The sequence below is a fragment of the Monopterus albus genome, unplaced genomic scaffold (genome assembly GCF_001952655.1).
Source record: "Monopterus albus unplaced genomic scaffold, M_albus_1.0 scaffold272.1, whole genome shotgun sequence".
NCBI classification, from domain to species: domain Eukaryota; kingdom Metazoa; phylum Chordata; class Actinopteri; order Synbranchiformes; family Synbranchidae; genus Monopterus; species Monopterus albus.
Genome location: NW_018128152.1, coordinates 905,269 through 915,368, shown reverse-complemented (window position 1 = coordinate 915,368; position 10,100 = coordinate 905,269). Strand labels below are relative to the sequence as shown.

Genomic DNA, 10,100 nt, shown 5'->3' with positions numbered 1-10,100 from the left:
GAAAGGAGGAACATGGGAGCCTCTTCTGTGTCCAGGGCACCGAGCAGTTTTGTTTTTTGATTGCAGCCCAAGCCTCACAAAAGACAGTGACTTTGTGGCTGCAGGTGCCTTTGGGCAAAAATAGGGTACTTTTAAGAGGCAGTGGTTGAGGAATAGACAGTGTGTATGTGTGTGAGGGAGAGAGGGAAAGGTGACAGTGCCACTCAGTGCCCTGCAGCTGACTGCGGCTCCTCAGTACACTCTGTCGTACTTCACCTGCTCCCTGAGACCCTAACTTGTGAGCTCTCTTGATAAAAAATCACGGGTTAGGCTCTTGGGACGCGGGCGGAGGGCACAATCAACTTTCTTCTCAATGTTCCAAGGGTGGAGTCGGAATATAGCAGCATTTGATTTACTGTTCAACACGTATACATGGTGAGGACAATGTAGAGGAAGGGAAAGGGGATGGCACATAAAAAGGAAGTAGCTGAGTACAATAAAGAGCAAATATTTGTAGGATTTTTGTTCAGTCATCTCCTCTGTCAAGTCATTTATAACATGCTAACTAAACTACAGCATTGATGGAACTGTATATGCAAGAATGTATATGTTTGGTATGCCATGATTTTTTTTTCATTTTTCAAAAATGATCCAAAAACACCTTTAATGATCACAGCAGTGTCATCGCCATAAAGTCGAAATCCCCAACAGCGCCACACTGTATTGCCATCCAATATTGTAATCGCTCTTTGTGTCAACATCTTTGTTTGAATATCATTTGAGTAACACATGCTTGGATTAGAAATGGCAGAACATCAACCCCTCCAAACCACCACACCCCAGACTCGTGTTGATTAACCCCTGTCACCACCACAGCACAGTATCGCACAGACCCAGCCAGTATATTTGATCCTCCATTACCAAGACAGTCGCTTTGAAATTGATCAGTCCAGCTTCATTTAGACGCTGCTGCAGCAGTGTGAGACTAATGCCACATCTGCTGCTGCTGTTTTTGGGCTCTGAGACGCATCAACTAATAGTTTTGGTTTTAGCAGTCTGCTAACTTAATGCTTTGCCAACAGCTAGTTCATTTATTTACTGTTTATTTTCCTTTTACAAACATTCATAATTTGTAATTTCAGTTATGTTGCCTCATATATTTCTACATTTTTCAGACAACTATTTTAGCAATAATATTACTTGTCAAAACCAGTATCAGAAAATAGTTTTTACTTGCTAATTTACCAATATATGCATAGCCCAGATACAAAGGACAAATACATATTTTTTTTATTTTTATGTATTGCAATTACAGAGCAGTTCTAAACATTTTTAATTGTACCTGGAATGGTTCTGATAATTTCACAAGTACTATATTTATAAATAAACACATTTAAATTGTCAGTGAATGACAGTAAATAGAAAGTGATGTCTCTCATGCATGAAGTTGCTGACTGTGCCGAAACTAGAGAACAGAAGAAAGATATCACACACTGTGTTAAACCAAAACCACTGAACACGTGTAGGAATTTGATTGTTTTCTTAATGTGATTATTTTTGCCAGAATTTGCCGTTGTCATCAGATGTCCAACGGGTTAATGGTCTAAATCAATATTTGAAGTGGAGGCGTAGGACAACGCAAGACAGACAGTGTCATTCAGCGAGATGGCCTGGAAAAGATAAAGATTGAACACTGAATAGAAAATGAAAACATTGGACTGGTCTCTTAACATAACTGTAGGAGGGCAATTACAATAAATTAGGCCTTTTCTTCTCTATTATGCTGTTCCAAGGTGTGAATTCATTCACCATTACAGCCTGACCTGGTTTTTAAACATTCAGTTTTTCCCGAGGCAGTGTGCCTTTCTAAAAACTGAATTTCTGCTAAATTACCCATATTAGGAATGCAGTTCAAAACAATTGATTTTCTCTATAACACCCTCCTCTCCATCTTTCTCCCAGTCTCCAGTCTCCCTCTCTCCATAATTATGTTTTTCTTCCCATCTCCCCATTTGGTTTCATAGTGAACAACGCTGATGCCAACTAATCAGTCTGTGCCTATGCCACAGAGCCCCCAGCAACAGCTGAAGGAGTGCCATGCCCCATGAATACCAAACAGCCAGGCACAGTGCGACAAGTGCTGAGCAGTCAGACGCAGCACAGCCAGAGCAAACCTGGTGCCCACAAAACAGCCAGACACTTTTATTAGGGTCTGTCTAACACGCAGCAAAGTCTGGCAGCACCCGAGCCCACTGATGAAATCCTCACCGCTCCCCCAACAGTAACAAAGCAGCACGCTCAGAGCAATTCGCCAAGGATCCAATAAATATCACCCCGTAAAAATCAGCTCCCGGCTAGTTTGTAACTCGACTGAACAGGGAATACAAACTTAGTTCAAAGTCAAACGAGCAACTATTCAATTGAGCTTGTTTGTGCCATCTAAGCAGTACACCGCATCTGACAGAAGAAGGAAAAAACTAAAAACGTCTTCAGGGGAATTCAGCAAAAGCATTTGTCTGTAAAAGCAGCCTTTTACTGACTCGCAACAGAGGCAAATTAATTCATTTTTGCATCTCTGACCTTTTGAGTAGCTGTACTGTTTATGAAACATGTTGATACTATGGCTGAGGTTTTGCTTGCTTTCCTACTAAGCTGAAATTATTCACTTTATTAATGTGAACTGTTATGAATTACTGAAGTAGATAAAATGAGGTTCTTTTAAAGAGCAGTGCTTGTAATTTTGCCTGATTCTGAAAATGCTCATTTTATCTCTTCGTTTTAAAATAATAAGCTGCAGTCACAGTAAATCTGGAAGTGGTTGCTGAGGTCAAAGTATTTAGCAGCACGCTGTAATAGCAACTGGTTTGCTGAAATAAAAATGATAAATCAGGGACAGAAGACAGAAGAAATTACAGAAAATTCAGAAAGTGAGCTATTTGAATCTGCTTAAAAACAGAATTCATGAGGTAGAAATTCAGCTGTCGCTTCATTTTATGCACAAGTCATTAATGCAGTTCCTCAGAACACTGCAGAACATACATTTGGAGTAAAACATGATAGCTTGCCCTAAATAAACAGTATTAAGTGTGTGGTTTCTATACTAAGCTAGTCTTCAAGTTCAGATTGATTCAGACCTTGAATAGGTGTAGATAAACCAAAGGCTCCAGCTGATGCACCCGAGTGTGTGCGGGAGATTACACTCCATTGTTCAGAGGTGGTCATGTAACACAGTGCACCACCACAGTGCTCTCTGATAAAGGTAATAAGGACAGATTAACATTTATCCTCTGCATTTGGATTTGGGCTGAGGCTGACATGGAAATCAGATGGATTTAGCGAATTAGACGGCTTGTTGGTTTTTTTGGGGTTTTTGTTGCAATGACTGTCAGGTTGTGTTTGGTGAAGCAGCTTAATGTTCAGTGGATCTCTTATCACGGTGGAGTGGGGAGGTGGGCGTCAGGTATGCCTGATAGCAGAGCAGCGTGGAATGGAGGGGGGTGTCTGAGTTTCCAGACACTGCGGTGGAAGCCCAGACAGTCACCTGAACACACACAGACACACACACACACACACACACACACACACACACACACACACATACAAGTGTGCCAGCAACACCACATTATGCATCTGTGCAAAAACATACTCAAATCCCCAAAAGCCGGCACTAAAGCCAATTCAGTTTTGTTTTTAATTCAGTCAAGAAAAACCATGGTGCCTCTCATAATGTCATTATCCACGTGCAATGAAAACACAAAAGTTTCTCTCATTATTCTCATGATGACAGGGAGGAGAGATAAACCCCATTAATTTGTTCAGATTACAGTAAGTGCTGTGGGAGGTGGGGGTGCCTGTTGAAAGGACAGTCGTTGCGCTGAGACTCAAGGATTTTCTTGACAGGCCTGTGGGCGCAAAGCAGGAGCCTGGAAAGTGAGGCTGATGATTGAAAACCAAACAACAAAGCTCCGAGGTAGCAGACTGACAGCCTGGCAGGCCAGAGGGCTCTTCACAGCCAACTTTACTGCTCCTCAGACTGGCTCTGTGTGCGTAAATGTCGATGTTGCACATGTCTGTATTGTCTAAAAGTCGACAGTGTTTCAGGGTATATCTCCACTCGGTCCTCCTGGCCCTGTTATCTCGCCTTCTCTTTCTAATCTGCTATTCAGTTTGGAGGCGTTGCCAGGGAAACCTGGTATCTGGCTAGCAGCCTGATGGAGTTACTGAACTGTAACTGGTTGGAGTAATTACGTTGTGTCTTGCAGGCTGGCTATCCAGCGGCTGGGACTTGAATGTGACCTAGCTGGCCTAACATTCTCGCCACCAGCTAAAGCTTTTAACCCCTTGGCCACCAGACAGATGGCTGTACCTTTAGCTGAGATCTCTTTGAGTCACTTTCCAACCCTGATGCTGCCTGAGTGCTGCTGTCTTTTATGTTGTAAACTAAAGATTCAAATCACATGTGTTCATTTGTGTCCCTGCTGAAATAGCTCATGACCACAAATTCCTAGTGCACCTACTCAGCCCCTAGGCAGGTCGTCATAGTGTTTACTCCGATTTTGCTGAGACATATTCCACCACAAAAGAACTGATGTTTTCTGCTACATTTTTTTAGATAGGTACTGTCCCATGCATGTGAATACAATGAAAATGATCACATTTATATATATATGTATATATATATATTTATAAAATGTGATCATACAAAAATAAAACTGATTTGAATACATTGATTTGATACAGTATTCCTATGCTTATGCTAAATTCCGATCATTACCTCTTTTTGTCTAGGAGTCCTGACAACTGTTGGTCTTTCTCCATTTGCAAAGGTAAGACAAATCAACACAACAACATCCAAACCTCACCTCCTGATCGCCTTTGTGCAATCCATTTTGTTACCCGATTTGTTATTAGGGTGGAGGATAGTGTCTGGGTGCATGACTGCCTTGTTTTGCTTGCACATTTGCAGTAGATGAGTAAGTCAGTAAAAGTGTCAGACTGCTGTAACAGACGGCCTGCGTGAGATAATTACCCCGGAGTCATTTGGAAGCCGCTCAGCCCGGCCCAGGTGCCCACTGTGCACAGAAAGAAACCAGACGACCTTTTAGTCGGCTCCGTCCCACTGCAGTCACTTAAAACAGTGATGGATGTTTCCCTTAACACCCTGCTCTCTACCAGCCCTCGTTCTCCTTTGCTTCTGACTCTCCCTCTCGCCTCACCATTTTTCCTCCTCCTCTGCACTGCTCCAACACCACTCACCTTATTTGCCCCTTCTCATCTCATTTCTTTCTCCCACCCTTTATAGCCTCCCATTCTCTCTATTTTTTCAGAATGATGAGGAGGAGGAAGAAAAAAGGTGTGGTTGTTGGAGGGGCACAGAACAGAGTCAAGCTGTCCCCCACTCTCTCCCCTGTGCCGCTCATTAGTATGCAGCGGCTGTTGTTCGGGTGACACGGCCACTGGATTCAGTCCCGACTGCAGGAACATCAGCAATGTGGCGGAGAGCAGGTAAGGACAACGAGAGCAGGAGGGAGACAGGGATGGGGGAGGAGAAGAGAGGCAAAGAATGGGCTTAACACGAGCACACACATGCACTTTACACAGCTGTAGTACATGAGCATGTTATATATTTTTAGGTTCAAGTTCAGCCCCCCTTCCAAGGCTGAGCAGTTAAGGACACAGCGGTTGTGTATTTTAATAAATTAAAATAGCTTTTGCTATGTGTAGAGCTGTGCTAGTTGAGTTATGTAGTAATAAATATCTTGGCTCATGCAGTTTTGCCTGCGTTAATAACATATTTTATCTTGTACCTGTTGTAGGAACTCATTTAGAAACATTTGTCCTGCAATTTATGTCTTAACAGAAAATGTATTAATTGTATATGATCTGCTGCAAATAATGATTTCAATAAATGTTTCTGTTGAATATGTTTTAGTGTGTTTGGTTATTTAGAAATATGTTTTATTCCATGTAAGCAAACAATGAAAGAATCCTGCAGTTTTCTCTCAGAACATTTTCATTGTTTTCATTTGTGAGGTTTTCATTCCCCTTGATATGTAGGATATTAGTTTTGTTGCCAAAGGCAACAAAGAGAGAACGGTATTAGACCCTACTCCCTGTACGAGAATGTGAGTGTGTCAGAGAGAAAGAGAATACAAAGAAAGGGAACGAATGGGAGAAATGGGAGTCTGTGTGTAGGTGTGTTTTGATTTCCTCTGTTTGTGTGTAAGTCTGTGTATGACTCTAAAAACACGTTGTTTGTGTGTGTGTGTGTGTGTGTGTGTGTGTGAGAGAGAGAGAGTTTGTGTGCTTCGAGGGAGCAGTGCGGCCAGGCTGCAGATATCATCCATCTCCCTGTCACCGGCCCAAGGGCTTCTGGGAAAGTGGCAGACAGCTCCCCGGCTCTGACAACAGAGGCTGCATCCTAATTTTCCGACACAGAATGCTTGAAAAACCTGCATTGCTCCTTCCTCACCACCCAGTACAGAAAACCATTAACCCTGCGATCCTGGAACAAAGCACCAAGCTCAGCCCGAGCCACCACTGGTGCAAGTCATATCAGCTCCCATCGTCCACCAGCTGTGACTCTGAGTAGCAACACTTTGCATGAGCTCTGCTTTATAAAACATTAATAACATGTCACAGACTGAAGAGGTAAGGCCAAACACATCAAGGAACAACACAAACAATCATTTTTTAAGTCAGATCCAACCAGGGCTCATAGTACTGACTGATACTTAATGATACTGCAGTGCTTTTATTTGTGAAGTCTATTTTTAAAGTAAAACTCCTTCTAAGTGGATTGCATGCCATCTGGTTAGCCATGGCTAACTGTGTTATAAAGCTGTGCTGAGACATTCTATAGCTTTTGTTATATGTCACTTACTTTTGATATCCCACCTCTCCAGGTGTTTCTATTTATCATCTATGGTCCCAGGTGTCACAGTGGCATGAGAATAAATACTCATCATTGTGTACATTTTTGCTGATTGTTCTTAAAATTTTGTATTTTCACAAAAAAGAAAATTAAAATGCCTTTGGAAAAAAAATTACACATAGAGTTGAAGTGAAAAAATTGAAGGGAGACATTTTAGTGTAGATTAGTTTTAGTTTTTATCTATCTATCTATCTATCTAATCTATCTATATAGCAACAAACTGTCCCTTCTGTCCATCTGCTCATCAAGAACTTGTTGCTGCCCTGACAGAAATACACACATATAAAAACTCTAAACATACCCTTTAAAGGTTTGACCAATATAAACTTGAATGAATCCATTTAGAACAAATAAAGCTTTATATAGCAATTTTAGATATTTCAGTTTACTCACTGTTCTGAACTATAATGTTACATTCCATTTTCCAAAACTGAGGTGAAATTTTCATTCTTTCATTCAAACATACATTTTCCTCTTATTCTAATTGTCCTAATAGATCAATTGCTAGCACAGAAGTGAGTTCATGTTTGCTTTTCCACATTGTGTTTTAAGTAGAAATGTTCATCCTGAAGGGATGAAGCTGTGTCATGCTGGTCACTAACACTCACAGGTAACAGCTTTTGAGTGAAGCAGATTATTGTCTGCTTTGAATAATAGTGAATGGCTTTTTCTGCCAAAAGATACAAAATCTAAAAGTAATGACAGAAGACCACATCTGGACTGGTAATACGATGGTAACTAATGATGTAAAATTGGAGACATTCAACACTTTTCCTTCGAGCTTTCATTACGGAGGGAGTTTCATTTGGCCCCAGATTAGGGCTGATATGGGAACGATGGCTCTCAGAGCTTTAAACCCCATGAATTTATGATCAAAGCTGTGAGGACAAGGCCTGCTTTAGATCTTTGATCACTGTTAACCAATCAGTAGGGCACACGGGTGGGATCAAACACATTCAGTGCCGAACAAACCATCCACATGTTGGGTGGGAGGTAACGTGTGTTACACAGAGGAGTGACACTAAAGGTGGAATGGGACATTCAGTCAGTGACTTAACTACAGTAAGTACCACAAAGCAATAATATCATCACTTATATGTCAACAAAGTATAATGTAATGACATGTTGTTGTCTGAAGTAGTTGCCCTTGAGTTAAAACATTCAAGCTCAACAAGTCTTCATGAGGTCTAAACATATTTATTAACAGTTGTAAGCTTGCCTGTATGTGATTTGTACATATATATAGTACATACGCTGAATGCAGTTTTAGGACACAATCAGTCCCTCCAAAAGCTAAATATGTGATGTGTTAATAAATTCTATTACACTGTTTTGTGGAGTGTTATTGTTTAAAAGTGGTGCTGGTAAGTGGATTACTGTGAAACCCTTTTTGACAGTGATGCTGCATTCATGTCACATGAGTTAAACAGTAAATAAGAGCTCTATGCACTTGTAGAACATACCATTCAGCTGAGCTTTTAGGTCATGAAAAATGAGCTTCCCTGGTGCATATTGATTCTCTTCCTGAATCATGGTGCCACAACAGCAAAATACAAAATGACACATTCATCTTTTAATAGAACAAAATGATTGTATGACCTCAGTCACTTTTAGCTGATGTGTAAAAACTCCCCAAATGTACTGGATTTGTCATTTGTGGTTTACATTTCTGTGTGGCTTACTGTAAAATCATGAACTCCATAAAACCCGAGTACACATAGGAAAAAGTTTCTGTGGAGAAACCAAGAGCTACAGAGAGCTGCCATCACTATGTCTTTACAGCTTTATAGCACATAAACACAAGTGCTATGTCGTTTACCAAGAAGGAATGGACATTTTGTTTTGGGGCATTATTACACAGGAATAACTGTGGAATAGGTGGTGTCTTCATGTTGACGTGTCAAAGAAACAAAAAACAATTATAAACACAGATCTCCTCCTGTTCTTGCCTTTTAACACAATAAATTAAATATATCAATAGCAAACAACACATCATAAATGAATTACAGTCAAAAACTAAGTGCCAGGTGTTTGCCCCCCCACACTCAATGTGCAGCAGCTCTGGATAAAGCTTCCCGGCAGTTTTGACTGTGACTGTGATTCATGGAAATGCTACGGTGAGCTCAGAGAGACCTTGCTGAAGCCTGGGAATTCAACCATTGCTCAGCACAAAGCCTTCTTTGATTTTTGGTGAGTAAAATAAACATCATGCTTGTACATGTTATCAGAATCAGCTGAGTATGTAAGTGACCTCTGGGAATCATAGGCTGGGGGGTGGGGTGGCAAACACAAGCTTCTCAAATGTTACAAATGAGGCTTGAAGAGATAAACTCAGCTGCTGCAGACTATGGCCAGTATTGATTTTTTAATTAATAGTTCACATGCCAAATAGTGCAATGTTGTAGGAACTGTGCCAAATTTAAATGCAGATCATTGTTTTGATTGGATAAAAAAGTTTTTTTGCAGACAGTTTTATGCCTGTGATGCTGTTTTGCTTATTTTATGATTTTTTTTAATCACAATATATCTAATCGTAGCCCCTGTACCTGTATCATGATACATATTGTATCGCCGGATTCTTGCCAATACACAGCCCAACGATTTTGTGGCAAAACGTATGTGGCTACAAAATACATCCAAGTCGTGAAATCACAGTGTTTTAACAAAGTCTTTTCAGCAAAAATAGTCAACATGAGCAAAAACAAAACTGCTTCAGACAAAAATCTTAAACTTAGCGACATGTACATGAAAAAGATAAATCGGCAGCAGCATAAACAGAGTCTGGCCTAGAGGACTGTACAATAAGTAATCACGACAATCTGGCAGGCACATCAAAATAAAAACAGAAAAACAGGAAGCATGAAAACAGGAAACTGTGACAGCCAGTGTGAAGTGAAAAACCAAAATGTATAAAGATGGTTACAAAGTTGTAACACTGTTAACATAGACAACAAAATCAATAGCAGCACAATGGAAATATCAGACAAGCACAGTTTGTATACAGCCACACAATCCTGGGGTAGAAGAAAGATTTAAATGATATATATTATGATTTATCATAAGAAAATGTCTCCTATCACTAATACAGTATATCATGTTATCAAATCAAATCAAATTTTATTTGTATAGCGCCAAATCACAACAAAAGTCATCTCAGGACACTTTACAAAGTAAGGTCTAGACCTTA

General features: G+C 40.4%; 1 long non-coding RNA gene across 4 annotated transcripts in view; it reads left to right on the top strand.

The window, feature by feature from the left end:
- Positions 1 to 6,078, top strand: part of LOC109972893 (uncharacterized) — a 47,349-nt gene extending 41,271 nt beyond the window's left edge. For all 4 annotated transcript variants that reach the window (XR_002276753.1, XR_002276754.1, XR_002276755.1 and 1 more), the window contains 2 exons: positions 4,768 to 4,805; positions 5,307 to 6,078. This is a non-coding gene — a long non-coding RNA (uncharacterized LOC109972893). The remainder of the gene's footprint in view (positions 1 to 4,767; positions 4,806 to 5,306) is intronic.
- Positions 6,079 to 10,100: the final 4,022 nt, after the last annotated feature.